Raw genomic sequence first — 15730 nt, 5'->3', positions numbered from 1 at the left:
GGAATTAGTCATCTTTACCCCCCCCCCCCCCCAAGCAACGTGGGCTCCCTGTAGCAGCTCCCTCATCTAGCCTCACGTAAGTGCCTGCAGGATCGACCCCCCCCACAACCCCATCACTCTAAATCGTCCTGACACCCCAAGGTATAGGTTAAAATGATGAGCTTGAGAGACAGGCCGATCCCAAAGTAAATAGAGTGAATTAGAGGCATTACAACAGTTAATATGTCAGGTCCCTGCGGAGAGAGAGGCCGTAGATCCTGTGTGGTCTGTTTCCCTTGAATATTGAAATTGATTGTGCCTTGGGCTATGGAAGGATTGGCCGGGGGAGGGGAGCAGATGATTCATCCTCCCGGTCACCAGGATCAAAGAGGGCTTGACAGCATGAGGTGGAATTATTTGCTCTGAAAGCACAGAGACTGGAATTTAATAGAGAGATGGGTAGAGTGGAAAGAAGCCTTGGGACTTAGTCACTGTCTCCCAGACCACAGCAGCTGAAGACTGTAAATAAGGTCAGGCTCCTCACTCAGTGTCCTATCCCTGGCCAGGTTCTTCCTTCCTCTTATTCCACCTGGTCCCCTGTTTCTAGGAGACCTCAGGGGATGCTTCCTGTATTTTTAAACAGTCTTCTTGGCCACATTAAGGGAGACTCTCCTCCTCCCCTTCTGTTTCCTGAGCTGGTGTCTACCAAGGGAAGCTGCCAACTCTTGAATGAGTCCCTGATGCCAAATGCACAGAGCGTCGTGGCCAGTGGGATGCTGCAGGGTGCACTGGCTCTGTCATCTGTAATGCCACAGAGTGTCAAGTTAGTGCCTGGAGCAAATTCTCACCCATCTGGCTCCTTCTTAGGCGTAGAGAAAATTCCCTTGCCATTGTGACTTCAGTGGAACCAGTCTTTGTGTTTTGACTACTTAATTCCATTCCTGTGACCTCCACTTCCAAGCTGGCACAATGAATCTATAGTAATTGGTTCAGGGAACCATCTTGCCCTGGTTCAGACTCGCCTGGAACAGCCGCAGAAGGAATAAAATGTTCAGGGTTTGAACGGAGATTGTGCTTAGCATGGAAGGAAGACTGTGTAATAGCAGGTACAGAAATTAGTTGGGCTGGAGAGAGAAGTAAATGGACACTAATCAGGGTACCGGGACCTCAGGGTTGGGCAGAGGAAGTAGGTGTTAAACTACTTCAATTGCATGGCAAGTTTTATTTTTCCTCCTAATTACACAGAATGGCTCTACAAGCACCTGTATAGAATGGAGGCAAGAGGCTGGCTATGCCCTATTTGTGAGCAAAGAGACTTCTATTAAATCTGGGAGTTAATATGCTCTTCTAATAACTAATATTAATTATTAATGAATACTAATTAATAATTCAAACATAGATATTATACAACTATATTTGGAAGAATCATAAAGCAATCAAAAAGTCAGTCATGCATCTATATTTGTCTATATCTTACATCTTGCTTCTATTCTACCAACCTATATGTCAGTAGAATAAAGTTCAATACATAGCAGTAGTGTAAAATGGAAAAATCGCCCTCATATTACCAAATAGCTTTAGATTTTAACTTTTTAAAGACCCTTCCTTCCTTCCTTCCTTCCTTCCTTCCTTCCTTCCTTCCTTCCTTCCTTTCCTTCCTTTCCTTTTTTCTTTTTCCTTTCTTTCTTTCTTTCTTTCTTTCTTTCTTTCTTTCTTTCTTTCTTTCTTTCTTTCTCTCTTTCTTTCTTTCTTCCTCCTCCTCTTTCTTTTGGTTCAAGTAATGGGGCTTGAACTCAACTGACCCATATTTTTTCTCTCAAAGCTGGGGTATGAGCCACTGCTCTATTTATGCTTTTTCTACCCCTTAATTGGGGTTAAGAATCATTTGAGTTTTCCTACTCAAGCTAGACTAGAACTATGACTCTCATAGCTAGATGTCCTGAGTAGTTAGGACTGCAGGTGACTTGCTGAGTTTCACAAACTTTAAGATCACCATTTTAATTCCATTTCCTGTATTATTGTAGGATGTTTACCTCAAGGCCAAGTTTAAGGCTAAAAGGAAAGGGAAGTACAAGCAAGCTCTAAAGTTTACATTGAGTATATGATTTCATGTGACAATGACCAGAAAACTTACTTACCAGAATTGTGCAAATATTTCAAGCTATCTTTAGGAGAATACAAAGGGCAATAATGGTATTGTGAAGAATGAACTACATATACAGAGTTTTTAAGTGAGGGTGTGTTGTTGGTGGAGACTAAAAAAAAATTAAGAAAAAACTAGGAACATTTGTTGTAGCTGCTAGTCATGACTGAGTGAAGAAAATCTACTATTAAATTATAAGTTAATATGAAAGAGGATGCATGAAGATAACACGTCTTTGGCAAAAGAAAGATAGGCAAAATACTGGATTTTTTTTTCTGGAAGTATATACTAATTAGACAGGTGACTTAATTCATATTCTTCACTAATAGCCCTCTGTGTGAAGTGGGCCGTATAACTGGATTCCCTCATTCTGTCTCTCCACTTGCAGAGAATGCTATAAAAATAAAGAGGCTAATGGTTTCCCTTATTTGTAATAATTAGTACACAACTAGGCCTGTCCTAGCAGAGGATTACAATCGCACAAAACCCAGATACATAAGGTCATATAGGATGAGACTAAATGAAAGGATCTCTAGGATATGAAAACTAGAGCTTTAGCTTGAGTGATTGCTGTTCTTAATGTACTAGGTTATTTCTCTTCTCCTTTGTTGTCCTTTGGTTAATCTCATATTGTTACTGTATCTGACTTTCTTACCTGGTATTGTATATACGTTTGTTTATTTGAAATAGGAAAGGGAAGGGGGAAAACAAGATAATTGGGAGGGGGAGGGAAATGGGGACAAAAACATAAGTAAAGGTTATCAATGTGTGAGAAGTAATGCACCTACTACCTGACAAATGTAACTGTAACCCTTCTATACATTACCATGATAAAAAATGGAAAAAAATGAAGACCCTAATTACTTTTCTTCTCATGAAAATATATTGAATGTTTTGTTTTCATGGATTCTTTTATTTTTTTTAGAGGAACTAATCACAGAAAAATCAATTTGGGGGCAAAAAAGCAATAGTAGTGTTTCTTTCTTGATCACAAAACACTTATTTTGTTTCCACCTTTTTATTTTTTTCCGCTATCATTTAGATAGATAATGGCATTAAGGGTAGTTTTGTATTTAGAAATTTATATTTAAATTTCAATGTGTTTTTAAAAATAATTTTACTACCATTTTTTTAGTCTTGCCATATTATGTGGTAATGTAAACGTTTTGAAGTAAATGAAGATCTTTCTGTTGCAGTTAAACCAGAATCCAGATGTGATGGCAAATGCCTGTAATTATAGGTTGAAGCAGAAAAATAGGGAGTTTGAAGACAGCTTGGTTACCTAGCCAACTGTCTTAAAATAAATAAATAGAGAATTTAGGTGTGTGATCTTCTATTTAAAATATAAGCATAAAAATTATCTCTGAGCATTAGAGTATATAAATTGTAAGATATATGAATATATTTTCTCATTATGAAAGAGGTAGGCATAAGAATGTAGATTTAAAAGATGCAAGCCGTACTAGACATAATCATGAGATAAGAATATAAAATAGCCTGTCCTATTTTCAGTTTCAATTTTGATGCAAATATTTCTAATCCTTTCTCTAAATAAATTCTACTGTGTACATGTATATATTTTACACAACTGTCACAGATTTTAAATTATGACTCAAGTTGTATTCTTTCTTTCTCTTCCCCTCTCTTCTCCCTTCCTCCCTCTCCTCCCCTTCCTTCCTTCTTTCTTTCCTTCCTTCCTTCCTTCCTTCCTTCCTTCCTTCCTTCCTTCCTTCCTTCCCTCCCTCCTTTCTTTTCTCATTCCCTCCCTCCTTCCTCAGGATGCACTTGTAGATCGTTCTTTAACAGCTTGTACACTACCACTTAAGCCCTGCCTCCATCCTGAATTATTTTGCTGGTTATTTTGGAGATGAAATCTGGAAGATTTTTCTGCCTAAGCTGGTTTTGAACTTGACTTTTCAGGAGTCCTAAGTGGCTAGGATTAATTATAGATGTGAGCCACTAGCATTGGACTGAAACTTGTACTTGACATTTATGTCATGGAGATTTTTATAGTTCAATATATATCCCTGTTTTAATTATTAATTGTTATCCCTATATGTTTACTTAACTATTCTCTACTAACTCCTTAGTTAACTTCCTCAATTCTTTTTAAAAATTTCACTGAACAACTATTGCATAATTACCTTCATTCATGCATGGCATGGTTATAGGATAAATTCCTGGAAGTGCAATCATTGATGTAACGTTGAGCTAACAAGTCATTCACACTGTAGAGTTTGATACATCATGGCAAATTTTTCATCTAGGAATCTTAGCTAGTACAATAAGTCTCACAAATGGTAAATACCATCCTTGTGTTTAATTCCCCAAGTTTAATATGAGGATGGTATTTTGTTGAAATTTAAATTTTTACATTCCCAATTGCTACTAAAAGTACCCTGATTTTATATATTTCTTTACTCGGTATTTGTTCCTATTTCATTCCTATCAGCTTCCCATCCTTCAGAAATTCATCAGAACTTTGTGCTCAAAGCCTAACTTTATAGTTCCCCGTAACATTATAAACTCTTTTAAAGCAGAATTTTGTTCATTTCAATAGATTGTTTTTAGCTGGCGTAATAGTGGCTGAATGAGCTCAGTCCACTCTGTTTTAATAGCTATACAGTGCCAGCTGTAATGCAGCAAAGTGTGAATTATAGAGTGGTAAGCTCATAAGCAGTTTATATAGAAACACATGATGAAGGTTTGGGTAATTTGGGGGCTTGGTGGTAAAAGCAGAGGATAGGTAGGAAGGAACAGATGAAATTTCCAGAAATTAAGTCATATTCCAAATTGACTATGGTTGCTTGAGTTAGCAAAAAAGGAGGGAGACTACCTATATAACAAGTGAACTAGAATGCAAATGAGAGGAATGCATCAGAATGAAGGTCGTATATAGCTTCCCCAAACACAGAATACAGGTAAATGTTTTTTTTCATAGGAAAGATATTTGAAAATAAATTATGCTGAAGTGCAGAATCTAGATGGATTTTGGGATTGTGTGTGTGTGTGTGTGTGTGTGTGTGTGTGTGTGTGTGTGTGTATGTGTGTGTGCCAATACTGGAGCTTCAACTAAGGTCTTGGGCATTATCTTTTATGTTTTTTACTCAAGGCCAGCTAGCAATTTACCACATAAAGAGTGGATTTTTGTTTGTTGGTTGGTTTGTTTTGCCAGTCCTGGGGCTTGAACTCAGGGCCTCAGCATTGTCCTTGGACTTTCTCAAGACTAAAGCGTTACTACTTGAGCCACAGTATCACTTCCAGCTTTTTCTATGCATGTGGTACTGAGGAATCAAACCCAGGTCTTCATGTGTGCTAGGCAAGCACTCTACCACTAGTAGGCCTAATTCCCGGTCCAACAGCAATTTTACTTCTAGCTTTTTGCTGGTTAAGGGTCTCATGAAATTTCTTATCATTACTGGCTGCAAACCACAATCCTTGGATCTCAGCCTCCTGAGTAGCTAGGATTCCATGTGTGAGTCACTAGCAACCAGTAGGAAGCTCTTTATTGACTGACAGCAACCATCACTGCAAAGGAATATAATTTCTTCTAAAACCTACAAACTAATTCTCTAAATTTTGTAAATAATAATAGTGATAATAATTTCATTTGTTGCATTCCCTAGATTTCCCCCAGACCTAGATAGGTATACTATAGAACCCACTGAAAAATATGTAAATAATAAAAATCCTAAACTTTTAAATTATGCATTACATATCATTTTAGCAAGACCATTTTCAAAGATCCAAATGCTTCAAGTGCATAATCTGTTAAAGTCAATGCAACTTTCAGGATTTTAGTAGTTTTCAGTCAATATTTATACATTAAATTTAAGACAGATTATAAAAAGTAGTAAAATGCTGTAGATGGCAGGATCAGACTTCATTAGGTTAACCTCAACTGTATGTTAAAAATCTGAAATTTTTACATAAACATGGTTATTGCTAACCTGGCTGTCAGCTCAGAATCACAGATGGGACATTTAAAAAAATTTACAGGTCCAAGTTTGACTCAGGTTTCATTTTCCATTGGCTTTTCAGTAATTTGGAAATTTACAGTATTAAAAATATCCCTAGATCACATATAATATGTAGCAGATCTGATTTAGAAAACTGCTTGAATATGTCAGGGTTTTTTCAGTTATACAATATGCATTCCATATACTTAAAAAATAAAACTAGAATTTCTCTCAAAATGCTCTCAGATTACAATTGTAGGCAACTGGATGTACAAAAGTTAGTTAATAATTCTAATTAATTCCAGGAACTAACTCTTTCTATTGGACCTAAATGAGTTTAAAATTTCTTTTTATCTTTTGATCAGAAGTTAGAACAAAACAAGAGCAAGATGCCAACGATTCATGCCTGTATTTCTAGTTACTCAGGAGGCTGAGATCTGAAATTTGTGATCCAAAAGGAAAGTCTTCAGTTAGTCACCAAAAAGCCAAGATAGAGGTGTGGGGTTCAAGTAGTAGGGTGTTAGCCTTGAGCAAAAATGTTAATGGACAGCACTTATGTGTTGAGTTCAAACTGTAATGCATGTGAGCACACACACACACACACACACACACACACACACACACACAGTACAACATCACATGATAGCTGGACCAGTGCAAAGAAAGATACACCTTTGTTTGAAGCACTAAGCATTTATGCCAAGAAAATAGTTTAAGGATTCCACAAAATATCTCCCTGGAGTCAAAGTAACTTATTGAGAATATTTGTTCTTGGCAAAAATTTACCATTGTTATACAGCAAAGTGCAAAAGAAGCTACCATGATATATAACAGAGTTCAGTTATACTGTCTTCCCTTCATATCCATTGGGGAGTGGTTCTTGAAACACTCCCCCCAGACACCAAAATTCTATAGATACTCTAGACTCTTACGTAAAGTTCTGTTGAGTACCCTTATAATCCACAGATACCCTAATTGAAAATAATCTGTGGTCATCTACTTTAAAGATCTCTTAATTATCAATAATAATTAATACAATGGAAATGCTAAGTGAGTAGCTATTATGCTACATATTTTTGAAAGAACTACTGAAAATAAAAAGCCCTTACATGCTCAATACAGGAGAATTCTTTTTTTTTTTGTCAGTCCTGGGCTTGAGCTCAGGGCCTGAGCACTGTCCTTGGACTTTCTCAAGGCTTAGCACTCTACCACTTGAGATTCAGCACCACTTCCAGCTTTTTTCAATGTATGTGGTACCGAGGAATCGAACCCAGGTCTTCATGCATGCTAGGCAAGCACTCTACTACTAGGCCAAATTCCCTGCCCAGGAGAATTCTTTTCTGATTGTTTTCAGTATGTAGTTGATCAAACCCTTGGGATGGAGGTCTAAGTCCACTTCCCTAGAATTTGATGTCTTTTCTGATTTTAACCATTAATTGTAAGGTCATTTATAGACAGAGAATCTGGACCACCTTATTTCTAGCCACAGATTATCTGCTTAATGAAGGCCAAAAAAAAAAAACCAAATTCAATTAAGCACAGCAAATACATCCATCTGTCAATGCAACAATTGACGCCTCATGGTCAACAAAGGCAGGGATCAGAGCCTCATACAAGGTAGTCCGACAGTTGCCAGTGATGGGTTTGGCAGTCATTTCTATAATTGATTGGGTTCTATTTACAAATATCACCCTGTAGTCATCACTGATAGCTCAGGTCTGTAATTGTAGCTACTCAGGAGCCTGAGATCTGAGAGCTAGGATTTAAATCCAAGAAAGTCTGTGAGACTCTGATCTCCAATTAATTGCCAGCTAGAAGTGACACTGTGGCTCAAGTGGTAGAGCACTGGCCTTACCTTAAAAAGTTCAGGGACAATCCAGGTACTGAGTTCAAGTCCCAGAGTAGGGACACACACCTTCCTTTGCATCCACTACCTGATGAAACTGTAGCCCCTCTATACATTACCCCAATAATAAGATACAATAAAAAAGAGGACGGCTTAGCTAGACCATTTTTATGTCTATGTAAGCTGATGAAATCATCTGAGGAATATGGATGAGCAAAGAGAACCCTTTATATGTTTATGGCTTAGAAATGGACCTCAAATTAAGCCTTTTTTCTCTTTAGTAGGAGATTAGGTGCTATGTTTAAAATCCAGATGCCTCAGTGACTAGAGGTCCAATAGGAAAGAATTATTGTGAATGTAGAATGGTAATTATTCTCTTTCTCTAGAGAAAATTGAGACATTAGTTCATTCGGCTTCTTGAAGCAAAAGGAAAGAATCAAGGGAGGGGAAAAATCCTCTGGATTAAAAAAAAAATGTCACCAGGTGACATCTCCAGCACTAACATTTAGTAACTGATAATTGCTGTAACTAGGGCCATTGAGCTTTGCAAATATTATCCAGTAAATTTTAATTAGCACCCGGGGGATTGGAGAGTTCTGGCCAAAGCTCTTGGGAGAAGTTTCCCAGCCAGTGGCGATGTGTGCTGAGTAATTTTAGATCAGCTGGCCTGTCAGAATGGATCAGTGTCATCACACTACTTATCTGGAGGAAAATGCACCTTTCTTCAACATGGAAATAAGGGGCATTATCTGTCAATTTGTGCTGCTTCTTCCCAAGATTTGATGAGCAGGAAGTACTAGGTCGAATCAGAGGGCTGTGGAGGCAAAAAGGAGACTCTTGCTGCCCTTCAGAGGCACAAAGTGTCACAAGCATCCAGTGGCTCCTTTCAGATTTTTGTACAGCTGGTAAACCTTGCTTGCAGCCATATCAACATGAGATAAGCATTTTTTGCTCGGAAAACTGAGGATGCTGTTTTACAATAAAATTACATTTCTCATTGTCATGTTGCATGGAGAATGTTTATTTGTAGTCTTTAGGGTAGGGTGAATAATTCACTGTGGAAAGACGCTGATCCATTATGAGAACTCAAAGCCTAAATCAAAATATTGGCTGAGCATGCTTAGCAACAAATTTGTACAAATCTGGGATATACATTTCACAGATTTTCTTTAAAAATTGCCCAGTACATGAAATATTTCCTAATTATGAAAGTGAAGGCATAGAGAAACAGTGAGCTCCTATGTATAAAAAAAAACTATTTTCAAGACACTGTGAATAGCAAGTTATGTATTCTAACTTTTATTGTCATCACATAAATGAGCTCAGAGAAATAAATATGTACTCGTGGCATATACTTTACTTATTATAAACTGCCTTAAGATCAAGAATTTCAACATGGAACTGAAACACAGAGAAAATGTTTTAAGAGGCACTTACAGAAAAGCCTACAGATCGCCATCAAGGAAATGCAAATAGAAGCAAAAATAAGGTACTACTTTACACCCACTCAACGTCTGTTGAATAAATGGATAATTACAAAAGTTGATGAGCCTGTGCAGAAATTAGAACCCTCATGCACTGCTTGCTGGTGGAAATATAAGATGATACAAGCTCTTCAGAAAATAGCTTTTGAAAGGTTAAAATATTTAATTACTATTAAAAGCCTGAAACTCCATTCCTAAGAGTATACTAAGGAGAAAAAAAAACATATGGCTAGACCTAAATTTATACATGAATATTCATAACTGCAATATGCAAAGTAGCCAATGTATTAAAAAACAACTTAAATATTCATAAATTGATGCCTGGGTAAACAAAATGAGTACAATGAAATATTATGTAGCCGTGAAAATAAATGAAGCCCTAAATATGATCAAAGTGCATCATATGCACATATGAAAATAAAATAGTGAAACTCATTAAAATGAAGAAATGGAAATATGATCAAACGAAGGTCTGTTTTACTTATTTAGAAATTGGAGTTATAAATTTAGACTGTGCCCATCTACTGAATTAGATCTATCAGATTATCAATAGTATATTTACTATTATGAGACTGTGAATCAATAAAACACAATTCTGTCAGTCAAAAAAAGATAATACACATGATTTCTTATGTTTTAAAAATAAAGAAGTATAACATTGATATATGTGGCTGAATGGTAGATTGGAAGCAGAGAGAGAGGGGGGAGAGAGAGAAAGTACAGGTTATAACTAATTTGCTAGGGCTAGAGAAGTGGGAAAGTGATGATTAAGCCATAATGGGTTTTTTTTAGGGTACTGAAAAATTCTAAAATTAATTTTGATGGCTATATATCTTTAACTATATGAAAAGTGAGTTGGGCATGTTATTTTGCTAAGGTGTATAGTATATAAATTATGTCTCAAAAACCTGGTAAAGCGAAATCTGGGTACAGCTCACAACTCAACACTATAGTTGGATAGTCTTTACAGGATGGGTTTGTTTTCATTTCCCAGTGCACCTACTTGGGGATTATGAATAGTCGTAACTTCAGTTCACAACTATAAGAATTAAAGATCAGGCTTTAAAATGTAAAATGTTCAAGCACAATATACTAGTAATACATGTTGGTAGTAGGTGCAGATTGTGTCAAGTATTGATTTTCATTTTGTGGCCAGTGAAATAACATTAGTAGAAAGGCAAGTCAAGTTACCGTTGTGGATGTTACTGATAGAAACCCATAGGAGGTAGATGGGAGAAGGAGAGAGTGAAGGAGAGAGATGAGTAGGTGATCTAACTAGAAAACTTCTGAAAGGGAACTGAGACCTGTGTATAGTCCCCTACTGCTGCTGCTTTCCACACTTTCAAGAATTAGTATTAACTAGAATGCATGTGTTAACTGGCCATGTTTTTTTTTTTTTTAAATTCATTTTGTATCTATTTCTGCCTCATGCCTTCATTTTCACCCTGCCTGAGTTCCTCTACACATTTTGCTATGAGGCTGTTTGTTCTCTTCTGGGGGCCATAGCTATTTTTTTTTTTTTTTGCAGTATAGATGAGATAGCCATCCAGTCTATGTAAACGAAAGGTACATGGCCTTAAGAAAAAAAAAATTAGATGTTAGAGCACATAACATGAAACCAAGAGGTATCTCAGTTGGGAATTCATTATTTCTCAGCTTCATTCATCATCACACCATTTTTTTCACATAATCCCAACTGGCTTGGTTCAATTGATTTGGCAATGCAAAATACCCGAAAACAGACTCAGCACAGAGCACACTGCCATCTTCAAGGAAATTGAATTTCCCCCAAGGTGGAGTGGGCGGAGCTTCTGGAGGGGGCGGGGACTGCGGGAGGGGGTGGAGCTTCCTGGGAGGCGTGCCTGTGGAGGGAGCCGTTAATTAACTGTCTAACTGCCCACCTTCTGCTCTGCCAGTTATATCTTCAGTTGGAAGCAGGAGCCTGGTCCTGATCCTGTTTCCTCTCGGCCAGTGAAGGCTATCTTGCAGAAAGGTAAATGGTATCACTGGTAGCTTGGTCTCTGATGCATGGTAACTTCTTCCTGACTATTTTTTTTTATCACCTTTTGTGTGCAAATAATATATCTTTATGTTTTCCTAAATATATATGAAGTTGTATAGGCTCATGCCTGTAATTCCAGATACACAGGAGACTGAGATAGGATCCTGGTCAAAGCCAGCCTGAGCTGGAAGGTCTAATGCACTCTTTCTCCAATTAAGTGCCAAAAAGAAAAAAAAAAGAAAAGGCCAAAGTAGAGTTATGGCAGAAGTATTATGGCAGTAGCCTTCAGCAAAGAAGTTCAAAAAGTGCCCAAGCCCTGATTTCAAGCCTCAGGACCAGCACACACACACACACACACACACACACACACACACACACACACACACCATAAATAAAAGGCCTCATGGTATTTTCTAATCCAATAGAAATGTAAAGAATTATATAGGTTGGCTTATTTACTTGACATGTTTCTGTGTATTAGGCTTTCATATAATTTGTGATTTTTTTTTACATCTTGCACTTTCATACAACTTTTTCCAATCTGCTACAGAAATGGCTTTACCTTGAAGTTTTTCAGACTGAGTTTTCAACACATTTCGTTTAAAATGAAGTGAAATGAATATATTTCCATTAATGTCACTGGTGAACTTCACCCTCTAACATGCATTATAACAACCACAGGATTGATGGATAGATAGATACACAGACTCTTGGAGAGACAAAAATGCATAAAATAGCTGAGAAACTAAGTATATGGCACTTTTTGCATTTTGGTAAAAAACATTTTATAGATGCTTGGGGAATAGGACAAGGCATGGTGGAGGAGGGATTTGAATAAACGTTTGAGAATTGAAGACCTATATGGATAGCTTATGGAACGAGAAGGGATTCTATTATCATCTGAATGTACATTTTCTGGTAGTATCATTTTATTTTTCTCCATCCACCACCACTCCTCTTCTTTCTCCTCCTCCTCCTTTTACCTCAGAATATATTCAAGTATATATCCTCACTGATAATACTTTCAGGTCAACATTTCCAAACCAGAATTATTTTAATAACTTGGTCTTTAATTTTTGCTAAACTCAGATTACATCTAATATACAAACTAATCTTTGCACAGACTTAAAATACTTATCTAAAACTCTTATTGATTAACTCTTTTGATCTCATAAAGGCCATGTCAAGTCATTTTTATTAGCTCCGTTTACATGTAAATGGTACTTAGAATATATGTATATATATTTTTAGCATATTTTTCCATGTTTATTTACTATCAGATTTCCTCCTCTTTACAATACATGATGTGTACACCATTTTAAAGTATTCAAGTTTATAATACTAAAATACTTTTTGCATTTTATTTTTTATTATCATGGCAATGTATAGAGGAGTTAGTTACATTCACCAGATAGTAGGTGCATTATTTCTCACACTTTGATACCCTTTCTTATGTTTTTGTCCCTGTTTCCCTCTCCCAAACCCCATCCCAATCATCTTGTTTTCCCCCTTCCCTTTCCTATTTCAAATAAACAAATAAATGTATATACAATATACCAGGTAACAAAGTCAGATACAGTAACCTCATAGAATATATCTTTTTCTGAGATTTCTCAGTGTTAGACTGAGTATTTCTAAAATAGGACGTAGCTCTGTGTGTGTCTGTGGGTGTGTGCATGTGTGAGAGCATGTACAAATGCATGTGCGTATATGCACACATGCCTAGTCTAGGTCTTGAACTCAGGGCCTGGGCACTGTCCTACTTGTTTCACTTTTTTTCTCCCTCCTCCCTGTCCCCTCCCCCTTCCTCTTCCTCTTCTTCCCCCCTCCACTTCTCTTCCTCCTCTTGCTCCCCCTTCTGCTCCCCCTCCTGCTGCTGCTGCTCCTCCTCCTCTGCCTTTTTCCTCTGCCAACAGCTCCACTTCCAGATTTTTGGTGATTAATTAAAGAGACTCAAAGATTTTCCTTCCCAGGCTGGCTTTGAATTGTGATCTTCAGATGTCAGCTTCCTGAACAGCTAGAATTACAGACATGAGACAGTGACTAGACAAAGTATCCTTTAAACATCAAAAATGTTCCTGGGTGCCAGTGATGCCTAGCAACCCAGGAAGCCAACACCATGAAAAAAAATCCATGAGGCTTTTATCTCCAAATAACCAGCAAAAATCCAGAAGTGGAAACATTTGTTCAAGTGGTAGAGCATTAGCCTTGAGTTAAAAGCTAAGGGACATCTGAGTTCAAGCCTTCATACTAAATTGCCCACTTGTATATGCATACATGCATACACACACACACACACACACACACACACACACACACACACACACACACACACCACTACATTACAACAATCATGCAGAAAAAAATTGAAATGAAAGAGAACAGTAATTATAACAGGGTTAGCTTGGATCTTTCAGTAGCAATTCTTAATCTCTAAACTCAGTTTATAAATGGTGAAAATAATCCACCACATGCTAAAGAAAATTGCTAAACTTAACTGGTGGAATTTGCTGGAAGAAGAAATCTAGTTCAGCGACCATTGCACCAGTATCCCAATTTAAGAGAAAGTCACACCTTCCAAAGCAGATTTTGTGACAGAAATCTCTCTCAGGGAGAGCAGGGATTGCTTTCTCCCTGTGTGCCAAGCAATTGTGGCCTCATCACTAAAAACTGTGATGCCTGTGCCAGGAAGATTGGTGCCTCACCAGGGTTTAATGGTTACTAAGGCTTTGGCCCCCCTGAGAGTTATTCCTGGAGCTGAGGAGATAGTAGTTTCGGGGGAATATGCCCCCTGAGCTTGGAGCAGTACATAGAGCCTCCTCATTGCCTTTTGACCACTTACAGCTGGGTGAAGATAACAATGATAAAAATTGAGTGCTGAGGCCATGGGTCAGTCTACATGTCCCTATTTTGAAGAGCCAGTGTCCATATTTTGTTATAAGGGGCTAGAGGTGGGGTGCAGCCAGGCTTAGGTGATCTTGAAAGGCTCTTGGCCAGGGAAGATAGCTACTTCTCCACAAGCCACTTCATACAGTCCATTTTAATGGACACCATTTTAATATTTACTATAACTGACTTAAGATGTTGCTCTCAAAAAACAAAAAAGAACTACTGAAAGCTGTAGGTAGAAACAGTGTGGGGGGCGATGGTCAGGAGGGTGGTTAGAATAAAAAGAATTGACTAAACCAGCCTATTGGGCAAGTGTTGGGATAAGCTTGCTGACCAGGGAGAAGGGCTATCTACCAGGGCTGGGTCACACTAGGAAATATCAGTGGGTAGAAATGGGTTTTTGTTTCTTCTCTAATAGCTGAAGCCAAACTTTAGATCAGCCTTGAACCTGAGGAGCAAAGAAGAAGCTCTACTTTTGAATCTGAAGTAAAAATTTAGGCTTAAAGTGAGCCGATGCTTTAATGAAGAAAATGAGATTTTCCAGATGCTGGAGGTATTATCTGGAGAGAGAGGATGTGTTGTATCCAATAACGGTTATTACAAAGCACTCCTAAGAGAATATCCAAACTACAGCAAGGGTATAAGTGACTCACATTTAGCATGCTTAATTTATAAAGCAATAATAAACTATGGAGAGGGAAAAGATGAAAAACAGGTTGCTGGCGGCTCACAGCTGTAATCCTATTTTCACTGGAGGCTGAGATCTAAGCCAGCCCACAAAAGAAAAGTCCTTAAGTCTCCAGTTAACCACCTATACTGCAAAAGTGGAGCTGGTGCACAAGTAGTAGAAAGCCTGGAGTTCAATTACAAAGACTAGTGTGCATGTACACACACACACACACACACACACACACACACACACACACACACACACCTGACATGGTATTGGGCAATCTTTTGTAAGTGAATTTTAGAGCATACCACTGGAGAGATTTTTCTGATGAAAGTTGTACACACACACAATTGAAAAGAACAGGAGCATAGGTATAGGGGTTCTGGAGCAAGGTCAGACTCAGCTTTTACTAATAGAATGACATGTTACACAACACCCATATGCGATTTCTCCTGTAAACAAAGAGAAAGGATCGCTTGTTGTAGCCCCTAGGAGTAAACAAGATTTTTGGTAAGACTCTAAGGAATGTAGAGATAAAGGGGAGGGAAAGCTTTATCTTACATTGTTACAAGTTCACTTCCTTTTGGAAGAATCGCTGAAGGCTAGAAAACAACCTTCAGAATTCAATTATTAAAGGGAGGAATCAGAGCTGAAGCAGAGAATTAGACACCAGTTTGAGTAACAGTGATCTCTATGGAATGGCCAGGGAAAATATTTTGGAGGATGTCTGCAGTGTTGGAGAGAAATTCATTTTA

The 15730-nt window shown here is 37.8% G+C and overlaps 1 long non-coding RNA gene across 1 annotated transcript in view; it reads left to right on the top strand.

Annotated features, from left to right (window-relative positions):
• Nucleotides 1-950: 950 nt before the first annotated feature.
• Nucleotides 951-15730, top strand: part of LOC150065007 (uncharacterized) — a 148815-nt gene continuing 134035 nt past the window's right edge. The window contains exons 1-2 of the long non-coding RNA XR_016534891.1: nucleotides 951-1085; nucleotides 11328-11404. This is a non-coding gene — a long non-coding RNA (uncharacterized LOC150065007). The remainder of the gene's footprint in view (nucleotides 1086-11327; nucleotides 11405-15730) is intronic.

This window comes from Megascapheus bottae, chromosome 3 (assembly GCF_031878675.1).
Source record: "Megascapheus bottae isolate mThoBot1 chromosome 3, mThoBot2.hap1, whole genome shotgun sequence".
Lineage (NCBI taxonomy): Eukaryota > Metazoa > Chordata > Mammalia > Rodentia > Geomyidae > Megascapheus > Megascapheus bottae.
This window is presented reverse-complemented; position numbering and strand designations above follow the sequence as displayed.